The sequence below is a fragment of the Gasterosteus aculeatus genome, chromosome 6 (assembly GCF_964276395.1).
Source record: "Gasterosteus aculeatus chromosome 6, fGasAcu3.hap1.1, whole genome shotgun sequence".
Taxonomy (NCBI): Eukaryota; Metazoa; Chordata; class Actinopteri; order Perciformes; family Gasterosteidae; genus Gasterosteus; species Gasterosteus aculeatus.
Window position 1 is genome coordinate 2,315,245 of NC_135693.1, and position 6,098 is coordinate 2,321,342.

Below are 6,098 nucleotides of genomic sequence, written 5' to 3' on the forward strand. Positions count from 1 at the left end.
CATGGGGGAGGAGAAAACACTAATAGAGCAGCCGGACGTAACAAGGTAAAGAACACAATCATGAAGAAATCGAACATCGTCACCGCTGCGAGGGCGAGACAAGAAGTGTGGCAAAGTATCGCAGACAGGTTGAATGCGTACGTTTTTTGTATAGGCTCATTATAAGTGCCTCATCACTCTAATCAATCTGTCACGGTGTGGTTCACGTCCTGTCTTATTTTGTAGTTTTCTGCCACTCGTGTCCCCGGTAACTTCACTTCCTGCCTTGTCCTGTCATCCCCTGTGATTGTGTGATCGTTTCCACCTGTGTCCAATCACCTGTGCCTCCCAAGTGTATTTAAGCAGTGTGTGTCTCTTGTGTCACTTGTCGCGTCGTTGTCTATTGTCCTGGATAGCTCTAGTTTCTGCCAGCCGTTTTTGCCCCTGTTCTTGTATGCGTTTTTGCCCCTTGGCCATTTTGTGTTGGAGTTTCTGACTATTAAAGTCTTTTGTTTTCGACAAGCGTCTGCATTTGAGTCCTGGCTTACCACCCACCCCTGACACAATCAGAATATATTTCTTTAAATGTGTCTGCTGGCAGAAGGCTTCATGGAATTTATCAGCGGATGAGATCTTGCAAGCGAAAATAACGATCAACTCTTTCAGAATAAGTAGATAAAAACAAGCCCAAAGAGTATAATTTATACGACATCATAGTTATTAGAATAAATGTACTGTATGCACTTATCATATATATGTGTATATACATGTATGTTAAAATGAGCATAAAACTAAGTTGGAAAATGTGCAATTTGGGTATGGGCGGATCAGTATGTATGTTTTATTCATAATCTGAAATACAATCAAGTCACTTTATTTTTATTTTTTTTCAGCGCAATTGACGCAGTGAAAAGAAATTGTGTCATTTTCTCTATTGTTATCATGAGTCCCCCTTACTCACTTTCTACAATAATGATATGCTATGGTCTAATGACACCTTAATATAATTAGGAGTGCTTTCACCCTACATGCAGTTGCAAGTAAAGAGAACATGGGAGCAAGTCAAGACTAAACACAAAAGTATTATCTAGAATGGTGAGTCTATACAGTATGTGCTATGGTAATGTATTGAACCGCTTGTCAGTGTCACATCCTTCATATCTTAGCAAACAGAAAGAGGGCTGAAATGGTCAAGACGGGACCCTAAGACCCCAGAATATATACCCGCAGAGGAGCTGGCACTCCAGCACAATAGATAGACAGGATAGACCAATCATGGAGGGCATAGCTGGGGGAAGCTCCTCTGGAGAGTCTGGCAACACTGCGAGGAGGCCTTATCTCAAGGGTAGGTCAGTGTTAATTTCGTCGACGAAAACTATGACGAAATTTTTTCGTTAAAGAACCTTTTTTCCATGACTAAGACGAGACTAAGACGCGACAAAAATGATCTTAAAAATAAAAACTATGACTAAATCTATTTTAACTTCCGTTAACGAAACGAGACGAACATGTTGGTGGTTGACGAAGTCACAATACTTTTTCCCCCATAAATTCACATGCAGCTAACAGACAACAGACAACAGAAAAAGTACGGCGGATATTGACGTGTCATGACGACGTCATCCACGAACCCAGAACGCGCGCTCGCAGCGGTGGTTCTTGTGCATGACTATTTTACGCTTCGGCGAGTTTTAATGTGCGCTTCCTTAGTTTAGCTCAGCTGTCTCGGTTTAGCTGACTGTTAATAGGCTGAAGCCGCGGCGATTCAGAGAAACATGAAGACCCGTTTAACAGACTGTCGGACCTTTCTGCTCTGTTCTCTGGCGACGGCAGGCAGCGTTTCCTCGGCTGGATGAGACACTCCGTCACAGACGCGTCAAACATAATAAACTCATTGCAGGTTCTGAAGCCAAGAAAATAATGTATTGCAACAATTTTAGGACGATTTTGTTGGGACAGTGGAAACAATAAAGGAGCATGAAGTTTCCGGTGGCCATGTCAAAAGCATTGCAAGTAAAGAGACAAAAAGACAACAAAGTGTTGCGTTTAGATCCCTGGTCCTCATGAAGTTGTTACACCTTTGCCAATTTGTTAAATTGCCTTGCAAATAAATGCTTTGCTATTTGTTAAAATCCAAATCCTTTCATGTAACGATTTTTCACATGTCATTTATATCAGCTCACACAAACACTTCAACCATTTGTTCTTGGCCCGGCTCCTCCGTCAAATTTTACAACCCATCGTGGCCCGCGAGTCAAAAAGTTTGCCGACCCCTGCTATAGACCTGTCCTAGGAGGGACATCTAATGGACAACCAAGTACTGCAAGCTAGACTATTATGCAGCTGTAGACACAACACAGGGGGTCCCTGGGCCTGAGAAGGGAAGAAAAGGAGTTTAATATGGCTATTAAATGTGACTAAAACTAATTACATTTTAGTCTACATCATGCGCTCGGTAGAGTCTTGGGTCTCGCACAAGCATCTTATTTTTTAGATAGCTGTTATAGTTTTGCGCTAGTGAACACTTGTTTGAGGTGTGGATTCTGTGTAACTCGCACTGCATGAAAAGTGGGATTTTCGGCAGTATGCGGCACTGTAAATTGTCGTGGAATTTCAGGTTTGCGGCAATTTGCGGGCAACGCCGAAAACTGTCGTAAATTGTCAGAAATTGATGTGGGCCTCCCTTGGCAGTTGTCCCCCCATGACCCCCCTCCTCCTAATTCTAGGGGAGGCTTTGACATGTAAATGAAAATGCTGTGAGCTATACAAACGCAAATCAGGGTCGCAGAGGGAGTTTTAGCCCAGGTGACATTTTTTTAAAAGGTTTTTTATTTTTTTTATTTTTTTTTAAAGAAAATTTCTGGTACAAATAGATTTAATCAAGGTAAAATGAGCATTCCATGCAAACAACATTTGAATCAGCATGAGGGGTCTGCAGAGATCACAGTCTCCTAGAGCTCAACTACAGTGCATAGTGGCAGGACTACAGTGACCTTTTCTTTGGTCTTCTTAAATGCACAGAGGATGTATTAACCACACATCTTGTAGCAATGCACACCTTAATAGCCTTGTTAGAAAATCACCGAGTGATGGCTAGTCTGATACGGTCAGAAAACAACAAAGCTAACAATCCTAGAGCCAAGGCAGAGAGAGAAATGGTAGGAAAAGCTGTCAGTCTCCCACCACTCCGACCACCCTCTGGATGGACCGGGCCGGCGACAAGACGACCCCAGTGGCCTCCTTTAACCCTGCGATGTTTTTCTTGTGGCAGAGAGGGCCACCTAGCCAGGGAGTGTCCGGATCGGGATGAACCAATGCCGACAGCCGGATCCACTGATAGCAAAGGCCTCCCCTGCCACCACCTCACCACCTGTTGGGCCCATGAGGGAGCCCCGGCCCCAAAGTTTCCAGTGAAGATCGCTGGGAAAGATACAGAGGCACTCTTAGACTCCGGAAGTATGGTCTCACTCGTCCAACCGCAATTCGCCAGTGCGCCCTGGGGTGACGAGGTGGCGGTGTCATGCATCCATGGGGACACCCGCAAATATCCAACCTCCAAAATCAATGTGATCACTCCTGGAGGACGCTTCACTCTGCAGGTGGGGGTCGTCGAGCAGCTACCGGTCCCCGTGCTTTTCGGCCGAGACAGCCCGCTGTTCTCCCGATACTGGCCAGCGGAGGCGAGGAACCCGAGACGGAGAACAAGAAAACAACCGGTGAAGAGAGAAAGACCCGCCGCGGCTCGCCCCGCCTGGGCGGTGGTATCCCCCGATGGCAGCCCGGCAGCCTCCAGTGAGGACGAGGGGGGGGCTGTCCACAACCAAACCACAGCAACTGACCCCGAACGGGCAGCGGCGGTGCAGCCCCTGGAAGACATACAATCAGACGAGGTATTCTCTCAATTTCCGGAGGTTGAGGGAGAAGGGGAGCCCAGGCCAGGACAATTCGGCTCAGCCCAGCTGCGGGATCCCAACCTGACCCAAGCCTGGAGAGACGTCCAAGTGATTGAGGGTCAAAGGCAGGCTGGGGTGAGTCAAGTGTCATTTCCACATTTCATGATTAAGGATAAGCTGTTATACCGGGTAACCAAAAAGAACTCTGAGATCCATGAACAGTTGATTGTCCCCAAAAACTATGTCTCTAAAGTTTTGTATCTAGCCCACTCACACTTACTAGGGGCACATTTAGGGAGGGAGAAGACTTATGACCGTGTTCTCGGACGCTTCTACTGGCCGGGAGTCAAGAGGGCCGTGGAGGAGTACTGCCGACATTGTGCCGAATGTCAACTCAACTCCCCAAAGGTGACGTACCGAAACCCTCTCGTACCCCTTCCCATTATCGAGACCCCTTTTAGCAGGATTGGCATGGACATAGTGGGGCCCCTACCAAAGTCTAGCCGTGGACATCGCTACATCTTGGTTATACTAGACTACGCAACTAGATACCCGGAGGCAATTCCTCTACGGTCCGCTACGGGGAAAGTGGTCGCCAGAGAGATGTTCCTACTCTTCAGTAGAGTTGGCCTACCGGAGGAAGTGCTGACCGACCAGGGGTCCTGCTTTATGTCCCAAGTAATGAAACGCCTATGCCAAAGTCTGAAGGTGAAACAAATCAGAACCTCGGTCTATCACCCTCAGACCGATGGACTGGTAGAAAGGTTCAACAAAACTCTAAAGCACATGCTGCGTAAGGTGATCGAGGTCGATGGTAGAAACTGGGACCAACTGCTGCCTTACATTCTGTTCTCTATCCGAGAAGTTCCCCAGGGCTCTACTGGATTCTCACCGTTCGAGCTCCTGTACGGTCGGAGACTCCGCGGGTTGCTAGATGTGGCCAAGGAGGCCTGGGAGCAGCAACCATCCACCCAGCGCAGCATCATAGAGCACGTGGAACAGATGCACCACCGGATGACCCAGGTCTGGCCCTTGGTCCGGGAACACATGCAGCAGGCCCAAGCGCAGCAGGCCAAGGTATACAACCGGGGAGCCCAGGTGAGAGAATTCAAACCAGGAGACAAAGTGATGGTATTACTCCCAACGAATGATTGCAAGTTTTTAGCCAAGTGGCATGGACCTTGTGAAATACTGGAACGGGTGGGGACTGGATTACCGCGTACGGCAGACAGGCCGTAGGAAAGCCAAACAACTGTACCATGTGAATCTCCTGAAGCCATGGCACGAGCCTCTCCCCATTCCCCCTAATGTCCTCGCAGCTAACCTAACCCCTCAGGACCTCCCGCCAGTGTGACTGAGTGACCAGCTGTCCTCCGGACAGGGACAAGACCTCCGGGAACTGCTCGCCAGGAACAGAGACATCTTCTCCGAGGTCCCGGGGCGAACAACAGCCATTACCCATGACATCAGAACAGAGCCAGGCAAGACGGTAAGACTACGACCATACCGAATACCCGAGGCCAGGAGGGAGGCCATCAGAAGCGAGGTGAGGAAAATGCTTGACCTTGGGGTGGTGGAGGAGTCCCACAGCGCCTGGTCCAGTCCTATAGTCCTGGTAGGAAAGCCGGATGGCAGCATTAGGTTCTGCAACGATTATAGGAAGCTAAATGAGATTTCCCTGTTCGACACCTACCCTATGCCCCGGGTAGATGAGCTAGTCGAGAGGCTGGGGCCGGCCCGGTTCATTTCCACACTGGACTTAACCAAAGGGTATTGGCAGGTACCACTCACGCCCCAAGCCAAAGAGAAGACTGCCTTCTCGACACCAGATGGCGCCTTCCAATATAGAGTCCTCCCATTTGGTCTTCATGGGGCCCCGTCAACGTTCCAGAGACTTATGGACAAAGTACTCCGACCACACCAAGCCTACGCAGCGGCATACCTGGACGATATTGTTGTCCATAGCACCTCATGGGAAAAGCATCTGCAGCACCTGGCCGCCGTTTTTCAGGCCTTACGAGAGGCGGGTCTAACAGCCAACCCTGCAAAGTGCTCACTCGCCTTGGAGGAGGCGAATTACCTTGGGTACACCGTTGGACGAGGAAACGTGAAACCCCAAGTGAAGAAGGTGGATGCCATAGCGACCTGGCCCCAACCCCAGACCAAACGTCAGGTGAGGACTTTTCTGGGTCTAGTGGGATACTACAGACAGTTTATTCCTAATTT